Source organism: Scyliorhinus torazame, chromosome 15 (genome assembly GCF_047496885.1).
Source record: "Scyliorhinus torazame isolate Kashiwa2021f chromosome 15, sScyTor2.1, whole genome shotgun sequence".
Classification (NCBI taxonomy): Eukaryota; Metazoa; Chordata; class Chondrichthyes; order Carcharhiniformes; family Scyliorhinidae; genus Scyliorhinus; species Scyliorhinus torazame.
Genome location: NC_092721.1, coordinates 122,543,647 through 122,564,553, shown reverse-complemented (window position 1 = coordinate 122,564,553; position 20,907 = coordinate 122,543,647). Strand labels below are relative to the sequence as shown.

Below are 20,907 nucleotides of genomic sequence, written 5' to 3'. Positions count from 1 at the left end.
AAGAGGTCGATGCCCACCTTGGACCACGGGGAGGTCACGATTTTGTGCTGCTGAAGCGTCTCCTTGCTCTGCGCTGGCTGGAAGCGCTGACAGGTTGGACAGTTGAGGACCTTATTTGAGATGTCCTGACTAATCCCAGGCCAGTAGACAGCTTGCCTGGCTCTGCGCCTGCACTTCTCGACACCCACACTTCTCGAGACCCAGATGTCCCTTGTGGATTTGCCGGAACCAAGCTCTGGAGACTGAGTGGAATGACAATGCGGTCCAGCTTGAGGAGGATACCATCAACCACCGTCAGGTCGTCCTTCAAATTGAAGAATTGAGGGCACTGCCCTTTTTGCCAGCCATTGGTGAGGTGGCGCAAGACACGCTGCAGAAGAAGGTCTTTGGCTGTCTCGTCGCGAATGCGAATCCCCTTTTCATCCGCTGCCGGGAGGTTGCTGGCCCACAGCTGCACCTGTGATTCGATCTGTTGGATGAATGCCGGCGGGTCAGCAGGCAAGGTTATGGAGCGGGACAAGGCATCCGCAATAATGAGCTCCTTGCCAGGCGTGTACACGAGCTCAAAGTCGCACCTTCTGAGTCTGAGGAGGATGCGCTGCAGCCGGGGCGTCATGTCGTTCAGGTCCTTGTGGATAATGTGGAGCAGAGGCCTGTGGACCGTCTCAATGGTGAACGTCGGCAGGCCGTAGACATAATCGTGGAACTTGATAATTCCAGTGAGAAGGCCCAGACATTCCTTTTCAATTTGGGGGTACCGCTGCTCGGTGGGTGTCATCGCTCATGATGCGTAGGCAACCGGTGCCCAGGATGAGGTGTCATCGCGCTGGAGCAACACCGCACCGATGCTGTCCTGGCTCGCATCTGTTGAGATTTTTGTTTCCCTGTCAGGGTCAAAAAATGCCAATACAGGTGCAGTGGTGAGCTTGGCTTTCAGCTCCAACCACTCTGCTTGATGAGCTGCTGCCAATCAAAGGCAGTAGACCTTTTCACCAGGTGTCTGAGGGCCGTGGTGTGTGAGGTCAGGTTTGGGATGAACTTGCCCAAAATGTTTACCATGCCTAGGAAGCGCAGCACCGCCTTCTTGTCTTCAGGGGTCTTCATGGTTTTGATGGCCTTGACCTTGTCTGTGTCCGGGTGCACACCCTGCTGAGAGATCTGGTCACCTAAGAACTTAAGTGACATGCCAATGCAACACTTGGCCCTGTTCAGTTTGAGGCCATTGGCATGGACACGGCGGAATACCTGCTGGAGACAAGAGATGTGTTCTTCTGGGGTTGTGGACCATATGATAATGTCGTCCACATACACATGAATCCCTTGAATGCCCTCCATCATCTGCTCCATGATTCTATGGAAGATCTCCGAGGCCGAGACAATGGCGAACGGCATACAATTATAGCAATACCTGCCAAACAGTGTGTTGACGGTGCAGAGCCTTCTGCTGGACTCATCCCGCTGGATTTGCCAGAATCCATGTGACGCATCTAACTTTGTGAAAAACCGGGCGTGTGCCATCTCACTTGTGAGTTCCTCCCGCTTCGGGATGGGGTAGTGTTCACGCATTATATTCTGGTTGAGATCCTTGGGATCAATGCAGATGTGCAGCTCCCCTGAAGGCTTTTTTACACACACCATCGAGCTGACCCAGTCAGTCGGTTCTGTAACTTTGGAGATGATGCCCTGGTCCTGAAGATCCTTTCGCTGCATCTTCAGGTGCTCCTTCAGTGGAGTCGGAACCTGGCGTGGTGCGTGGACCACAGGCGTGGCATCAGGCCGCAGCAGGATCTTGTACCGATATGGCAGAGTGCCCATCCCATCAAACACATCCGGATACTGAGTGAGGATGTCGTCAATGCCGGCTTGAAGATCCACGTTTGGGGAGGTCATTGTGTCGACCCGCTGCACAAGGTGTAGCTGCTTGCATGCAAGTGTGCCGAGCAGGGAGGCCGTGTCTGGCTTGACGATTTCAAACCTTAGCCGTGCGCGAATGCTCCTGTTGGAGACGAGCAGATGGCAGGATCCCAGTGCTGTGCTGGCATTGCCGTTATAGTCCAGGAGCTGGCAGGCTGCTGGAAGGAGCTTGGGTGGTTTCTTGATGCGGTTGAAATCTGTCTGTGAAAGGAGATTGGCAGAAGCACCTGTGTCCAGATTGAACTGGATAGAGCATTGATTTACTTGCATCACCGCACGCCATTCGTCCGCAGAATCCAGTGAGGATGGGCAGGCTCCGTGATGATGTCGGTGAGGCATGTTCACGTGTGATAATGATGCCCACATAGTAGGGGGACTCCAGGTAATCGTCCTCTGGATCCATTGTATTGCCAGGATCAGAAGCCTGAAAACCTTGTTGGACACTCCGAATGCGCCTGCATTGTAATTGGGATTGCTGGCCCTTGACTGGTGGTGCAGACCTGCACAAGGCTGCATAGTGGCCAGGCTTTCCGCAATTGAAACATCACCTGCCTCTTGCAGGGCAGTGTTTCTTTAAGTGGGCGGTGCCGCAGTTCGGGCACATCATGACGTCGTTACGCTCCGTGCGTCGTCGCACCTGCGCAGTGTGGTGATCGGCCACTTCGTTATCCCATTTGCATCGCGCTTGCGTGGGGCTCCGGGAAGAGCGCGCGAAATGGCCGCTTTCATCAATGCTGAGGCGCTGCATCCGGGTGATGGCCTGCACACTCACTGCCTCGTGGGAGGCAAGTTTCTCATTTTCAGCCGATTTGTATTGGGAATACCGATTTTTGGCGTGCTCATGCACTGTACACTTTTCAATCGTGACTGGCAGGGTCATATGCTTGATTTTTATAAGCTGCTCTCTCAGAAGATCAGAGTGAACTCCAAAAACGATTTGGTCTCTGATCATGGAGTCAGCAATATCACCAAAGTTGCAGGACAGCGCTAGTAGACGGAGATTAGTTAAGAAGGAGTTGAAAGATTCACCTTTACCTTGTAGGCGTTGTTAGAACATATAGCGCTCGAAGATTTCATTGGTGTCCACTTCACAATGACTATCAAATTCGTCCAGGATGGTCTGAAACTTTGTCTTGACCTGGCCTTTGGTGAAGTTCAACGAGTTGAAGAGTTGGATGGCTTGATCCCCCGCAGTTGAGAGGAGAAACGCAATCTTTCTTGTATCGCACCCTCGAGGTCTGAGGCTTCGATGTACAGCAGAAACCTTTGCTTGAAAGTCCGCCAGTTGGCACTGAGATTGCCGGAGGTCCGCAGCTGTTGAGGAGCCTGGATCTTCTCCATGGTGCCGGGGTACATTTGCTGGTCGTCACGGAACAGATTGAGGTAAACCACTTAGGGATAGCAGTCTTCTGGTACCATGTCATGTTAAGCACACTGAGATAACACGGGCTGCAACTAGATGCAGCTATAACTGAAATATACTCCAGATCTTGAAGTTAGTTCAATTTGATTTATTGAACCTGCACACAGTTAGCTCAGTTCTCTGTGAGTTCGACTCTCTGCTAACCTCAGTGTGATTACTCTGTCTGACTGAACCAGACTAGCTCTTAGCCACGTGCTATAAGTGTTATGTGATATATACACCTGACTCACTCTGTAGATGTCCCCAGTGTGAGTGCCTCGTGCCTTTTATAGTGGGAAACCACCCCCAAGTGTTCTGCCTGCTGATTGGTTATGTCCTGTTCTCTCTGTTCAATAGCTGCCTGTCTGTATCTCATTATGTGCATAATTGCATATCATGACATGGGGGTCTTAGATTGACATGAGTTTGTTCTAATTTGACAAAGGGGCTATCAAGAGCCATGAGAGGTAGATGGGGACATAGTTTGGCATGGATGGTATGAGAAGCAATGGGGTAGGTCGGGAACATGAAAGGCATGGCTTGACAGGATAGAGCCTGTGGACTGTATGGGAACAGGGGAGTATTGAGGGGGTACAAGGGGTCAGGGTCGGTGGTCTGTTTTATTTTATGTTAAAAAATTAATCACAGTGCCAAAGCGTTGAGGCAGGCCTTCCACCCAGCCCGTCCTCAAGCCAGGCATCCTCCGGATGTGTTCCGGGGTTATCTGACATAACTCCCAGGGAATCCCGCCACCCGGGGATGAAAATCCGACCTTCCGGGCCACTTACCTTCAGGTCGGTTTTGCGGAGCCAGGAAATGTTTGTATTCTGGCCTCCTGAACCGGGAGTAAAATTCCAAGCCTTTTTAACTGGGTTCATTCTATTCTATCAAATCGTAAGCCCAGAATTTCACCATGACTGACATCCTCTGTATTGATGAAAATAGTGGAAATGGGTAGAAATCCTAAGTTTCACCCCTGAACGCGGCATTCCCTATTGTCACGAGAAGCAGGACAGGAATCGGGTCAGCAGTCCCATGTGCATTTACAGCTAGGAATTTAAATCGCCAGTTATCTCCAATGAAAGTACAAAATCCAGTGTTTGCAGAGTGTATCAGGTAACAGCTGATCTGAACGTGGTGGATTTGTTTGCACAGCAAGGATAACCCTTTGGAGAGGTATGTTACAATTTCTGATCTGGTCTTGCGACACCTGAGGAATGGGTAGAGAAACATTTGGGGAGGTAAGGCACCCTTTGGGACTTTAATCAACAGCTCTAAATGGCTATAGAACTGAAGTATTTGTTTTCATAAGCGATTAGTTGAAGGATTTTCAAACATTGAATTATTTTTTAATCAATTGTGCTTTCATTCAAAATAGTGATGTCTTCAATGGACACAATTTTATTTAATGTCAGCATGAGTCCTGAGGTCTCGCCATGGTGGATACTAGATAAATTGACATGGAGGGGGTTAGGGCAATAGATGGGGGGCTGGTAGGTATGTGTTGGACATAAGTTAGCATAGGTACTTAAAAGGATGAGTGGGGGGTCATAGGGTTGCATGGGGGCAGGGGAAGTGGGGGGCATGAGGTCTCATTGTTAGTATGGATTGGGCATGGAGTGTGTGTAGAGTTGAGGGGGGATGAAGGGTGAAAGCTGAAGAATGTTTTTTATTTTAATCATTTATTAACGGAATTCAACGAAGTGCTGGAAAACCTCCATCCAGGTAGGCCTTCCACCAGCCCAACTCCCCAACCAGCAGCCTCTACACTCATTCTGGGGGTGGTGGACCTGACTTTGAATCCAGCCAATTCCCCTGGAACAAATATTAGAACTGAAGGCTGCCATTTTTTATGATCAAGTTCACAAAAGGAGAGAATTCTCCCATCTCTGCTCATCCAATTCGGGATTGAAATCTGGACCTCAGTTTGCACCATCTGAATTGAGATATTTTCAAGGTGGTGGTTTGATGATGAAGCAATGTTGTCTAAACTGGAGTTAACACAATACCTGGGAACCAGTGGCATCATGGCACTACACTACCATTCATAGAACATACAGCGCAGAAAGAGGCCATTCGGCCCATTGAGTCTGCACTGACCCATTTAAACCCTCACTTCCACCCTATTCCCGTAACCCAATAACCTCTCCTAACCTTTTCTTTTTGGTCATTAAGGGGAATTTTATTGTGGCCAATCCACCTAACCTGCACATCTTTGGACTGTGGGAGTGTGGTATTATAGGTATTACGGTACCTGATAGGCTAAAGCACCATTGGTGGAAACTGTATGCTTTCTATTGGTTAGAGTGTATGATAGCTCCGCCCTGATAGGCGGGGTATAAGAACCCGTGCCGCCCCAGCAGCCCTCATTCTGTACCTGAGCTGCTGGGGGAAACATCTAGCTTATTAAAGCCTTCAGTTGGACGACAACCTCGCTTTAGTGGTCATTGATCGTGCATCAATTTAATAAGCTAGTTCTTTTTAAGAAGAAAGGATGGAGCTCCGAATCAAGCCGGTGTGCCTGCAACTTAGCCCCCACGTGGCGAACTCAGCGGCAATCTTTAAGCACTGGCTGGCGTGCTTTAAAGGGTATCTTGAGATGGCCGAAAACGCACCCACGGAAGAGCAGAAACTGCATGTCCTGCACTCAAGGGTGAGCCCGGAGATTTACACCCTCATCGAGGAAGCGGAAGACTTTGATGCAGCAATAGAGCTGCTAAAAGGACACTATATCTGCCTGGTAAACCAGGTCTGTGCCCGGCAACTGCTTGCAACAAGGCGACAAACCCCTGGGGAATCGCTGGAGGAATTCTACCGTGCACTCCTGGTGTTGGGCAGAAGCTGTGGCTGCCCACATGTTTCGGCGAGCGAACACACGGAACTCTTAGTCTGGGCTGCTTTCGTGGCAGGTATGCTATCGTCACAAATCCGCCAGCACCTGTTCAAAAAGGACACCCTGGGTCTCAGGGTAGCACGTGGCCTCCAGGAACGCCCGCGCTTACATTCCCGACCGCGCGGCAGCCCCCTGGGCAGCGTGGAACCCCTCCGCGGCCGACCCCGAGACTTCCCCCATTTCCCCACAGCCCTGCGCTGCAAGGCGGCCTGGTAACCCCGAGGGGCCCCGCTGATACTTTTACGGGCAGGCCAAGCACCCTCGCCAGCGCTGCACGGCCCACGCATCCACCTGCAAGGGATGCGGCAAAGAGGGCCATTTTGTGGGGGTATGCCAGGCCCGAGTGGTGGCCGCGGTCTCCAGCGGCGAATGTGGACTGCAACCACAGTCTTCTCCACGGGCCCCGTGCGGCCAGCGGTCGCCGCCACCTCCATATCCCAGGGCCACGTGCGGACCCCGGGCGCCGCCATCTTGTTCCACGGACGCCACGTTGGAGGGATAGGCGCCGCCACTTTGTGCACCCCCAGCCATGTGCGACCAATGGGAGATGCCATCTTGGATGAACCCCCAGGACCCCAGCTCGGCTGACCACACACTGACCGAACAGAACTCTCAACTGCTGCGATTGGCCTCGGTGACTCTGGATCAGTCTCGGCCTCGAACACACTCAACCGCTACGATGACCGTATTCATCAACGGGCACGAGACGTCCTGCCGAATCGACTCTGGGAGCACGGAGAGCTTCATACACCCCGACACAGTAAGGCGCTGTTCTCTCCTCATCCATCCCGTTAACCAAAGAATCTCACTGGCCTCCGGTTTATACTCAGTGGAGATAAAGAGGTTTTGTGTAGCAAACCTCACAGTCCAGGGAAGGGAGTTCAAAAATTTCCGTCTCTACGTCCTTCCCCACCTCTGCGCGGCTACATTCCTGGGTTTAGACTTCCAGTGTAACCTTCAAAGTCTGACCTTCCAATCCGACGGCCCTATAACCCCCTTACTGTCTGCGGCCTCGCGACCCTCAAGGTCGACCCGCCTTCCCTGTTTGCGAACCTCACCCCGGATTGCAAACACGTCGCCACCAGGAGCAGACGCTACAGTGCCCAGGACCGGACCTTTATTAGTTCAGAGGTCCAAAGGCTACTGAGGGAAGGGGTCATTGAAGCCAGTAACAGCCCCTGGAGAGCTCAAGTAGTAAAGACCGGGGAGAAGCATAGGATGGTCATCGACTATAGTCAGACCATTAACAGGTTTACGCAGCTGGACGCGTACCCTCTCCCCCGCATATCCGACCTGGTAAACAGGATCTCCCATTATAAGGTCTTCTCCATGGTGGATCTCAAGTCCGCCTACCACCAGCTCCCCATTCGCACTAGTGACCGCAAATACACTGCCTTTGAGGCAGGTGGGCGGCTCTATCACTTCTTAAGTGTTCCCTTTGGTGTCACCAACGGGGTCTCGGTCTTCCAGCACGAGATGGACTGAATAGTTGACCGGTACAGTTTACGGGCATCTTTCCCGTATCTCGATAATGTCACCATCTGTGGCCACGACCAGCAGGACTATGACACCAACCTCCGAAAATTTCTCCAGACCGCTAAAATCCTTAAGCTAACATACAACAAGGATAAATGCGTGTTTAGCACCGACCGTCTAGCCTTTCTTGGCTACGTAGTGCAAAATGGACTTGTAGGCCCCGACCCTGAACGCATGGGCTCCCCTTATGGAGTTCCCTCTCCCTCACTGCTCCAAGGCCCTGAAACGCTGCCTAGGGTTTTTTAGCTACTACGCTCAGTGGGTCCCCAACTACGCGGACAAGACCCGTCCCCTGATCCAATCCACAGTTTTTCCCCTGTCGATAGAGGCCCGCCAGGCCTTCAGTCGCATCAAAGCAGACATTGCAAAGGCCATGATGCACGCCATCGACGAGTCCCTCCCCTTCCAGGTCGAGAGCGATGCGTCCGACGTAGCTCTGGCGGCCACCCTCAGCCAAGTGGGAAGACCCGTGGCCTCCATGTCTCCGAAATCCGCCACTCCTCAGTCGAAAAGTAGGCCCAGGCCATAGTAGAAGCTGTGCGACATTGGAGGCATTACCTGGCCAGCAGGAGATTCACTCTCCTCACTGACCAACGGTCGGTGGCTTTCATGCTTGCTAATGCACAGCGGGGCAAGATAAAAAACGACAAGATCTTGGGTGGAGGATTGAACTTCCACCTATAACTACGAGATCTTGTATCGTCCCGGGAAACTAAACGAGCCTCCTGATACCCTGTCCCGCGGCACATGTCCCACCGCACAAGTGGACCGCCTCCGAGCCCTCCACGAGGACCTCTGCCACCCGGGGGTCACTCGCATTTTCCATTTTATCAAGACCCGCAACCTGCCCTACTCCAACGAGGAGGTCAGGACAGCCACCAGGGACTGCCAAATCTGCGCGGAGTGCAAACCGCACTTCTGCCAGCCAGAGAAAGCGCACCTGATAAAGGCTTCCCGTCCCTTTGAACGCCTCAGCATGGACTTCAAAGGCCCCCCTCCCCTCCACCGACCGCAACACGTACTTCCTGAATGTGATTGACGAGTACTCCCGGTTCCCATTCGCCATCCCCTGCCCCGACATGACCGCAACCACCATCATCAAGGCCCTCCATAGTATCTTTGCACTGTTCGGGTTCCCCGCTTACATACACATTGATAGGGGGTCCTCCTTTATGAGCGACGAACTGCGTCAATTCCTGCTCAGCAAGGGCATCGCCTTGAGCAGGAAGACCAGTTACAACCCCCGGGGTAACGGACAGGTAGAGAGGGAGAACGGAACGGTCTGGAAGACCATCCTACTGGCCCTACGGTCCAGGAATCTCCCATTCTCCTGCTGGCAAGAAGTCCTCCCGGATGCCCTCCACTCCATCCGGTCACTGCTTTGTCCGACCACCAATCAGACACCTCACGAACGTTTCCTTGTCTTCCCTAGGAAGTCCTCCTCTGGGACCTCGCTCCCGACCTGGCTGGCAGCACCCGGACCCATCCTGTTCTGAAAATACGTGCGGGTGCACAAGTCGGACCCGTTGGTCGAGAGGGTCCATCTGCTCCATGCTCACCCCCAGTACGCCGACGTGGCGTACCCCGACGGCCGACAAGATACGGTCTCCCTACAGGACCTGCCGCCCGCCGGAACCCAACGCACATTCCAGCCACCAGTCCCACCTTGCCCTCCATCGCAGCACCTTACAGGAGGATCGGTCCTTACGCCGCCCCCGTCTAGGCCCCCCCCCACTCACCGACGCACCCCGCAAGCGCTCCCTTCCCAGGTCAGCCGTTTTCCCCACCAGCGTCGTCTAGGGGTGACGAAGCTGCCATGGAGATCGAAGCCACGTTCCCAGAGTCGCAGACGCCCGAGGCTTCACCGGAGTCACCACCGAAGCTCCGATGATCACAGAGGACGACCAGGGCCCCCGATCGACTGATTGCTTCATTTTAACTGTAATCTGTAAATATAAACCATCAAATGTACACAGCTACCAGACTTGTAAATAGTTACTAAACACTGTACGGAGGTATTACGGTACCTCCATAACTAATTATACCATGTTGTTATGTTTTGTAGTTTCAGGCCACCACCGCCGCCGAACTCTTTTTTTTAACAGGGGCTGAATGTGGTATTATAGGTATTACAGTACCTGATAGGCTAAAGTACCATTGGTGGAAACTGTATGCTTTCTATTGATTCGAGTGTATGATAGCTCCGCACTGATAGGCAGGGTATAAGAACCCGTGCCGCCCCAGCAGCCCTCATTCTGTACCTGAGCTGCTGGGGGAAACATCGAGCTTATTAAAGCCTTCAGTTGGACTACAAACTCGCTTTATTGGTCATTGATTGTGCATCAAGGAGGAAACCGGAGCACCCAGAGGAAACCCACGCAGACACGGGGAGAACGTGCAAACTCCGCACAGGCAGTGACCCAGCGGGGAATCGAACTTGGGATTCTGGCGCTGTGAAGCCACAGTACTATCCACTTGTGCTACCGTGCTGCCCATTCAAAGTCTCCTTGCGGTAAAAACTGGAAATGCACGACTACAGGTGTGAAATAGTGAGGCAACTGCAGAGTGTCAAAGGGCTCAGATTGAGGATTTTCTGAAATTAGTTCTCACACCTTGAGCGAGATTCAGCAACCTCATCGCGCCCGACTTGGTGTCAGGACGAGGCCATTGAATCACGCGACTTGATTCTTGCAAGAATAGCGACGCTCGAAATGCCTTGCGAGGTTTAACGAAAACTTGCACGACATCACGATCTGGATCTCATCCTCATTGGGCGTGATCTGTATATTTGAATGAGGCATTAGGATTCTCCCGGCACACAGGACCTGACAGCGCCTGGGTGACCTCGCCAGGGCGCCATTTAGTACTGGTTTCATCATATGTAATGGCACCTGCAGGGAGTCTCCTAGGCTATTAGAGACACCAGGATGGTCAGGGACAGGGCAGGGTGGCACTCTGGCACTCCCCCTGGCACCCAGGCACATTGACACTGTCAGACTGACACCCTGGCAGTGCCAACCAGCCACTCTGATGCTTCCAGAGTGCCAGGATAGCATGCCAGGCGAACAGGGGCACTTCCGGAGTGCCAGACTGGCAGTGGCAGGGTGTCCAGGTGCCAGGTTGGCATTGCCAGGGATTGTAACCGGGGGGAGAGGGGGTGTTCCTAGGAGCCTCCCTGAGGTTGGGTGGAGGGGAGGTTGAAAACAAAGTGGAGGAGGGCGGAGACAAAATGGTATCCCAGTCTTTTTTGTTCGGCTCGTCAGCAAGAAATTACTCAAGTGTGGCCTCGGCAGGCAGAAACTCCCCAAGGTCAAAAGAAACAGCAAAATGCAGTGGAATAGCGCAATGCTTCTCAGCACTGCAGTTGCCAAGGCACACCCTGCCAAACATGGCCAAAACTGGTCATAGATTTTTTTCCTGTTGAATTGCGCCCCTTATCTTACTGAGTGGCAGCTCCCAGATAACCATGGGACCAATTTGGGTCATTGCTTTTCTGTCGGCTCCCTCATCAAAGTCCCAAAGGGAGCGAAAGAGAATGGGTGGGAATGCTAATGTCTTTCTGGATCTGACTCAGGGTCTGGAGACTTCAACTCCACTCAGACTGAACATTTTTGCAACACACATTTTCATGCTAGTAATAATATCCACTAAAATATTTTACAGGAATATGAACAGAATTAACACTTGAAAACCTCAAAGGCACTGTTCACATAGAAATTTTAAGCGACCAGATAATAGGGCATACCAATTTAATTTGTAGATAGGGAAGTACACTATGTAGTTAATACTCTTTCCTTTCAATTGTTATCCGAGTTAAATTCCAAAATGTTGGGACAAAAATGTAATGCTTCTGTCAGTTTCAAAATGAGTTTGAAGCATTGTATTCTGGTTCTTGGTGAAGGCGAATGGACACAAAGTGACAGAAATTCAACCCAGTGAGTCAGGCAAAATGGCTGATTTTGGATCGGCCATCCATTGCAAGCAGCGCTTAATATAGCTGTGTATAATTAGCAGCCAATTCATTACTGCCTGTTTTACACCACCTCTCAAAAAGAATATTCATTTCAAAATGCTTTGAGGATGAGCAGTGTCATACTCATGCAGTTGGTTTTGTTTTTCTGAGGTTGGTGTTGAGACATAGAGGTAACTTTCTGAGTATGTGCCAGTGACATAGAACTCTCTGTACTTCCTGTTTAAGGGTACTGCCTATGATAATCTGATAAGCACCAAACAGTCGGTGACGTTTCCACCTCAGGCATACTAATGGAGAATGGTTCTATGTCAGTACAGTGTAAAGGTCAGCTTTAATCAGCATTTCGGCTGGGCTGACCTAGAATGTATTCAATTCCCTAGCTCTTACAACTTTCACCATTTCAACCACTTCTCCCCCAAAACTGGTAGGTATGGAAGAACACAATGTGCATCAAGTACATTATACAGGAGATAGCAAATTTGGGTCAGTATGGGTTCATGCTGACTGCCTTATCATGTGCTCAATCTCCATCCCCTGTCACTATTACCAGCAAAATGAGTGTGGTGCATCAAACAACATATAATTATCCTACATTTTAACACCAGTGGGACTATTATGTTAAGTACACAGCTGAGAATACTGACAACCCTCACATATGATTGCAACATTGAATTCGTCTTCATCAAAGAATCAACCCCGTAACCATGGAGGTGCCAGCCAATTGTTTTACCAAGATATCACTAAGTGGGGGCATTTTATGGGTAAAATGCATGGCTGTTGCTTCCATTATTATAGTCTGACTCTGGTGAAGCTGAACTTAATATGATCTATCAGGAAACCATTAGAATTCCTTCTACAGTTTCAACAACAGTGAAAACAAAATCAATATTTCACATGTGAGAACTTCAATTACTTAATAAATATCATTAGAGCAGTGAAACTATTCCAAGGTAAATGACTGACTGGAACCAGGACATTTTATTTGTACTGCAATGCACACTAATAAATTTTAATTTTCCTAATCAATTGCCACAATATAGACTGCACTGTCTCTTTTTGATAATCAGCATTGATTTGAGCACAACTTTCTTTGTTGTTAATGCTTGCAGTTACTTCAGTTTTAATAAACTTGAGATCATAAAACCAATGGGTGCAATATTACAAAAGTGTGACAAGTGTCAGTTCCGGAGAGGAAGGCGGTGCGAGTCCCGCCAGCACCATCAATGGGAACATTTTTGTTAACAATTTTTGTTTTAACCATGTGAATCACACCACAGTTGTGGCTGCCTCCTGCTGATTTGCTCATCCCAGGGCAATGTAATCACTTCAATCAGTGGGAAGCTCCATATAATCGCCTCCCCAGCACTCGTTCCAGATCCATTCAAGGAGATGGCTGGCAGGAAGCCAGCACCTCTTTTCTCAGTGGGAGCCCTGATCAGACTACTGGATGGAGTGCACCAGAGGCAGTCCCGCAGGCATCCTACCGGCAAGGTAACCACCCCCTGCCTGGGAGGCAGTGGCACCCTCGTCAGTGCCAGCTCACTGCAGAAGAGGACGGGGCAGCATTGTCGGACAAAGATGAAAGATCTTCTTTGCGTAGCCATCTCCATTATCTTGCTACACCCCCTCACAGACCCCTCGCACCTCGAAGGTAATCTCTTATCCAGCCACCTCCCGGTTACCAACACCTGTCACAAGGCCCTCTTCCCACCCCGCCCTCTTCCCACCCTCCCACCCCAATCCTGATGGTCTCCCCCTGTGTCTACTCTGTTCCTCCCATCCCCACTCTCACTCAAGTCCCATGCATGCCACACCACATCACCATCTGACCCGTCAGGACTCCCGCCTACATTCACCCCATCTGTTTGATTGGAGGATAAACTCGAGCATAACAGGCATAAGCGGGCACAGCCACCCAGAGTCATGCACAAGCTCAGATGTATCAAGCCCTTTGAGGAAAGAGCTCTTAAGCTGGCCGGGGAGGAGCAAGAACATGCCTGTGCAGAGGGCACAGTGGGGGCACCAGACAAAAATGAGAACCCTCCTGACACACATTCATTCCTTAAGCCTCATGTGGGTAAATATTTCCCATCATTGTGATGTACTAATGCCATCTCCATTCTCTTGCTCGGTAATCGGTCGACCAGCCCCGACCATCCTCGTGCCCCTTGGAGACCACGGGCATGAAATGAAATGAAAATCGCTTCTTGTCACAAGTAGGCTTCAAATTAAGTTACTGTGAAAAGCCCCTAGTCACCACATTCCGGCGCCTGTTCAGGGAGGCTGGTACGGGAATTGAACTGTGCTGCTGGCCTGCTTTGGTCTGCTTTCAAAGCCAGCGATTTAGTCCTGTGCTAAACCAGCCAGCAGCTCCGGGTTAGACGTCTTGGACACCACCTTATAAGTGACGTCACATCTATCACCCGCATCCTCTACCAGTGCAGACACTCACAACTCAGTGGGATTAACTCATAGGCAGGCTTATGGGTCACTCACTGGTGAGCTCCTCACAACTGAAGATCCACAGCAGGATGATGAAGGAATATCCCAGGGAACCAACACTTGGGAGGGATGCTGGAGCCCAGGACTCTGCTGAGCTCTGGGGAAGACGTGCCCCTGGATCTGGTGGCCCCAGAGCTACTAGAACTGCAAAGGCAGAGTGGTGGAAACCAGGAAGGAATCAGCATCTCTCCTCGGACTGCAAAGCCGACTGGAGGAGTCCCATTGGCCTGTGTCTGACGAGACGGTGCAGTCACTCCTACGCAACGAGGTTAACACTGCAAGAGTGGCATCCACAGTGGAGACCTTACTGCAGGGCGTGCACCCCATGGTGGGGGATGTCCACTTCATGGCTCACACGGCTGAGGGGATGAGCTCAATGGTGCAGGGCTTCAACTGAATGCTGTAGGCACAGTGGGAATCCATGAGTGTCTGTGCCAGAGGATGGTGGGGCTTTTGGATCTCACTCCAGCTTCCCCTCTATCTCATGGAGGAGCCCAGATGCCCAAAGACAGCCAAAGGGAAGAGGATCAACAGGAGCACAGCCAGGCACCTTGGGGGGTGTCCAGCCCATACGACACCCCCTCCCTATGAGCAATGCACCTTCAGCCCAGCACACTGAGGAGGGTAACACTGCCACACCTCTGCTGCCAAAAATAAGCCCAGACTCTCACGGTCCAGGCCCCCGAGGGGATGCCCACCAAGGCCATCTCAGGCAACATACATGGAGGTCAGCAGGCCATCTCAACATCAGCTGTGGATCCTGGGGATACACTTTGAAATAGTGAGAGGGTGAAAAAGAGTAAGAAATTGCAGGCACATTGTGGGCATGGGTAAACCTGATCACTAGTGAGATAGGTCACCATTGCAATTTTAGCTCTTGTACTAAGCATCACTTTGTTTTTTGATTCTCTCTGGAATTTGAGCCCGCGTTGCCGATCCCGTACACGATTACTCTGGGCTGAAAATCTCCCCCAATATCTTTAGCTTACAAACCATAGAAAAGTTACAGCACAGAAAGAGGCCATTTGGCCCATCTTCTCCATGCCAGCCCAAGGACACCCAGGCACCCTTTCTAATCCCACCTTCCTGCACCCTGTCTAAAGCCCTGTAGCTTACAGAATTTAAGGTGAAAATCCAGGTACTTTTTAAAAGAGTTTAATGTCATTGCCTCCACCAACAACTCGGGCAGCGAATTCTACTACTCTCTGCGTAAAACTTATCTTGAATCTATGTCCCCTGGTTCTAGAATTCTCCACCAAGGAAATAATTTTATCCTGTTCACTCTGTCACTTTCCCTCAATTTTATGAAATTTTACACATTTCAATTAAGCCATACCTCAGCCTTCTTTGTTCCAAGGAAAATAGCCCCAACTTATCCAATTTCTCCTCGTAACTACTCTTTTCTAGCCCTGGCAACATTCTTGTAAGCCTCTTCTGCAAATTCTCCAGAGCAATTATGTCCTTCCTGTAGTGTGGTGACCAGAACTGCACTCAATACTCTAGTTGTAGCCTCACAGGGTTTTAAACAATTCCAACATCATATCCTTACTTTTATATTCTATATTCTGCCAATGAAGGAGAGCATTCCATATGCTTTCTTTACAATCTTGTCTACTTGAACAGATGCCTTTCGTATGTGTATTTGTATGCCAAGATATCTCACTTCATCCATCCCTCATAGAATATTCCCATTTATTGTGTACTCCCTAATACTTTTTGACCTCCCTAAATGCATGACCTCACACTTCTCTGTGTTAAATTCCACCTGTCACTTTATCGGCCATGTCACCAACCCATCTATATCATTTTAGATATTATAGCTATCCTCTGCACTGTCCACCACTCGGCCAATCTTTGTGTCAGCTGTAAATTTCCCAATCGTGCTCCCCACATTCACGCCCAAATCATTAATATATAACACAAACAGAAAGGGTTCCAACACTGAGCCACATCGCACTGTATACCATGGGTTTTGACTATTTTGACCAATTTGCCATGTGGGACCTTGTCAAATGCCTTGATGAACTCCATGTACACAACATCCACTGCACTAGCTTCATCAACCGGTGTCTTAGGGGGGTGTTTGCTCGAGCTGTTGGGAAGGGTTTAAACTAATGTGGCAGGGGGGTGGGAACCAATGCAGGAAGTTGGAAGGTAGTAAAACAGGGACAGAAACAAAAGGCAGTAAGGGGGAAAGTGTAAGGCAGAGAAGCCACAGTCAAAAATCAAAAAGGGCGACAGTATAAGGTACAGTGACTGAGGGGAGCTCAGTGAATAGGACCAATAATACTAAAAGGAATAAAACGGGAAGTAAAAACATAAATGGTAAGCGATACGGCAGGTTGTTACATGAAGATCTGGGTTCAACGACAAGGTAAATTAGGAGAAAAGTTAAGAGCAAATATAACTTAGGAGAGGTTACTGATCGAGGTGTTAAGATTCAAAACAGAGGTATAAAAGCCAACATAAGTGTACTTTACCTGAATGCTCGTAGTATTCGGAATAAGGTAAATGAGTTGATGGCGCAAATCATCGTGAATGACTATGATTTAGTGGCCATGACTGAAACATGGTTAAAGAATGGTCAAGACTGGGAGTTAAATATCCGAGGGTATCAAACTATTCGGAAGGACAGAGTGGATGGTAAGGGAGGTGGTGTAGCTCTGTTATTTAAGGATGACATCCGGGCAATAGTAAGGGATGACATTGGTGCTATGGAGGATAAGGTTGAATCCATTTGGGTGGAAATCAGGAATAGTAAGGCGAAAAAGTCACTGATAGGAGTAGTCTATAGGCCACCAAATAGTAACATTATGGTGGGACAGGCAATAAACAAAAGGAATAACTGATGCATGTAGAAATGGTACAGCAGTTAACATGGGGGATTTTAATCTACATGTCGATTGGTTTAACCAGGTCGGTCAAGGCAGCCTTGAGCAGGAGTTCATAGAATGTATCCGCGATAGTTTCCTAGAATACTATGTAATGGAACCTACGAGGGAACAAGCAGTCCTAGATCTGGTCCTGTGTAATGAGACAGGATTGAGTAATGATCTCATAGTTATGGATCTTCTCGGAAGGAGCAATCACAACATTATGGAATTTAAAATACAGATGGAGGGTGAGAAGGTAAAATCAAACACTAGTGTTTTGTGCTTAAACAAAGGAGATTACAATGGGATGTGAGAAGAGCTAGCTAAGGTAGACTGGGAGCAAAGGCTTTATGGTGAAACAGTTGAGGAACAGTGGAAAACCTTCCAAGTGATTTTTCACAGTGCTTAGCAAAGGTTTATACCAACAAAAAGGAAGGACGGTAGAAAGAGGGAAATCAAACGTGGATATCTAAAGAAATAAGGGAGAGTATCAAATTGAAAGAAAAGGCATACAAAGTGGCAAAGATTAGTGGGAGACTAGAGGACTGGGAAATCTTTAGGGGGCAACAGAAAGCTACTAAAAAAGCTATAAAGAAGAGTAAGATAGATTATGAGAGTAAACTTGCTCAGAATATAAAAACAGATAGTAAAAGTTTCTACAAATATAGAATACAAAAAAGAGTGGCTAAGGTAAATAGTGGTCCTTTAGAGGATGAGAAGGGAGATTTAATAATGGGAGATGAGGAAATGGCTGAGGAACTGAACACGTTTTTTGGGTCGATCTTCACAGTGGAAGACACAAATAACATGCCAGTGACTGATAGAAATGAGGCTATGACAGGTGAGGACCTTGAGATGATTGTTATCACTAAGGAGGTATTGATGGGCAAGCTAATGGGGTTAAAGGTAGACAAGTCTCCTGGCCCTGATGGAATGCATCCCAGAGTGCGAAAAGAGATGGCTAGGGAAATTGCAAATGCACTAGTGATAATTTACCAAAATTCACTAGACTCTGGGGTGGTCCTGGCGGATTGGAAATTAGCAAACGTGACACCACTGTTTAGAAAAGGAGGTAGGCAGAAAGCGGGTAATTATAGGCCAGTGAGCTTATCTTTGGTAGTAGGGAAGATGCTGGAATCTATCATCAAGGAAGAAATAGCAAGGCATATGGATGGGAATTGTCCCATTGGGCAGACGCAGCATGGGTTCATAAAGGGCAGGTCGTGCCTAACTAATTTAGTGGAATTTTTTGAGGACATTACCAGAGCAGTAAATGGCGGGGAACCAATGGATGTGGTATATCTGGATTTCCAGAAAGCCTTTGACAATGTGCCACACAAAAGATTGCTGCATAAGATAAAGATGCATGGCATTAAGGGTAAAGTAGTAGCATGGATAGAGGATTGGTTAATTAATAGAAAGCAAAGGGTGGGGATTAATGGGTGTTTCTCTGGTTGGCAATCAGTAGCTAGTGGTGTCCCTCAGGGATCAGTGTTGGGCCCACAATTGTTCACAATTTACATAGATGATTTGGAATTGGGGAGCAAGGGCAATGTGTCCAAGTTTGCAGACGACACTAAGATGAGTGGTAAAGCAAAAAGTGCAGAGGGATTTGGATAGGTTAAGTGAATGGGCTAGGGTCTGGCAGGTGGAATACAATGTTGACAAATGTGAGGTTCCCCATTTTGGTAGGAATAACAGCAAAAGGGATTATTATTTAAATGATAAAATATTAAACCATGCTGCTGTGCAGAGAGACCTGGATGTGCTAGTGCATGAGTCGCAAAAAGTTGGTTTACAGGTGCAACAGGTGATTAAGAAAGTGAATGGAATTTTGTCATTCATTGCTAGAGGGATGGGGTTTAAGATTAGGGAGGTTATGCTGCAAGGTGTTAGTGAGGCCACACCTGGAGTATTGTGTTCAGTTTTGGTCTCCTTACCTGAGAAAGGAAGTACTGGCGCTGGAGGGTGTGCAGAGGAGGTTCACTAGGTTAATACCAGAGCTGAAGGGGTTGGATTACGAGGAGAGGTTGAGTGGACTGGGACTGTACTCATTGGAATTTCGAAGAATGAGGGGGGGGGATCTTATAGAAACATATAAAATTATGAAGGGAATAGATAGGATAGATGCGGGCAGGTTGTTTCCACTGGCGGGTGAAAGCAGAACTAGGGGGCATAGCCTCAAAATAAGGGGAAGTGGATTTAGGACTGAGTTTAGGAGGAACTTCTTCACCCAAATGGTTGTGAATCTATGGAATTCCTTGCCCAGTGATGCAGTTGAGGCTCCTTCATTAAATGTTTTTAAGATAAAGATAGATAGTTTTTTGAAGAATAAAGGGATTAAGGGTTATGGTGTTCAGGCCGGAAAGTGGAGCTGAGTCCACAAAAGATCAGCCATGATCTCATTGAATGGCGGAGCAGGCTCGAGGGGCCAGATGGCCTACTCCTGCTCCTAGTTCTTATGTTCTTATCAACTCTTCTTGTCACTTCCTCAAGGAATTCAATCAAATTTGTGAGGCAAGAGATTCCTTTAACAAATCCATGCTCATTATTCCTGACTCGTCCATGCCTTTCCATGTGACAGAAGCCAGGACCTCCACTCCGCTGCTCTCCAACGACCAGACCAGCTTTGCAGCAGCCGCAGCCCTACCGCCCGCAGCTTCCAACCCCACTGACCCGGAGAGCTGCGACCACCTGCAGGCCCCAAGCATTCCTTCCACTCCTCCCCTCTACAGTCGCCCCACACTTCTAAAAATCAATCCCACAGCCTAAAAATCACTAATACTGCTTTACTTGCAGGTCTAGAGATCCTCCGTCCTCTGAAGGAAGACCGCGATCTGGAAAGGACCCTGCGGACCCCAACACACGGACCCGGCCATCGCCTCATACGCAACAGCGATTCCAGAGACGTCATCCACTTACTGGCCTTCACCCCATCCACGCCGGAGGGTAGTCTGGACATCCACCAACCTGTGAAGACAAACCGCAGTCCGGCAGCGAACCGGAACGCTCGACCGCGCAGACCCACCTACCGACGCAGGAACCGCAAGCAAGGCAACAAATCCTCCATCCACACACCGACCAGAGTGAATAACCTCATTAGACACAACTATTCCTTTAACACTGCATACTCTCACCGTCTCCCAGGCTCAAAAAGAAGCCGTCACTCCAGGAAGCGTGGAAAATGTGCAGGCCTGCAGGTGAGAGTGAAACAACGCGGCCTCAGAGCCCCTCTGCCTAGCCTACTTCTAGCTAATGTCCAATCTCTAGAAAACAAGCTCGACGAACTTAAAGCCAGACTCACTTTTCAAAGAGAACTAAGGGACTGCTGTGTGCTCTGTTTCACGGAGACATGGCTCACTCCTGCTTCACCGGACTGTGCCCTACAACCAGAGGGCTTCTCAATCCACCGAATGGACCGTACGGCGGCCTCAGGCAAAGCAAGGGGAGGTGGGGTCTGCCTCCTAATTAACACCTCCTGGTGCCTAGATGTAGCAACACTGGCGAGTTTCTGCTCCCTGGACCTAGAATACCTGACGCTAAAATGCCGCCCCTACTACCTTCCATGGGAGTTCAACTCCGTTATCCTGACGGCAGTTTACATCCCACCCCATGCGAACGTCAAAATCGCACTAGACAAAATATTCACCACCACAAATAGCCTTGAAACGAAACATCCCGAGGCCTTGTTCATTGTAGCTGGGGACTTCAATCAGACCAAGCTCAAGAACGTACTACCAAGTTACCACCAACATGTCACCTGTTCCACCAGAGGCCCAAACATTCTGGACCACTGCTACACAAATATCAAACA

The 20,907-nt window shown here is 49.3% G+C and overlaps 1 protein-coding gene across 4 annotated transcripts in view; it reads right to left on the bottom strand.

Moving 5' to 3' along the window:
- Positions 1–20,907, bottom strand: part of LOC140391779 (PC3-like endoprotease variant B) — a 1,275,236-nt gene that overhangs the window by 85,188 nt on the left and 1,169,141 nt on the right. The window lies entirely within an intron of this gene.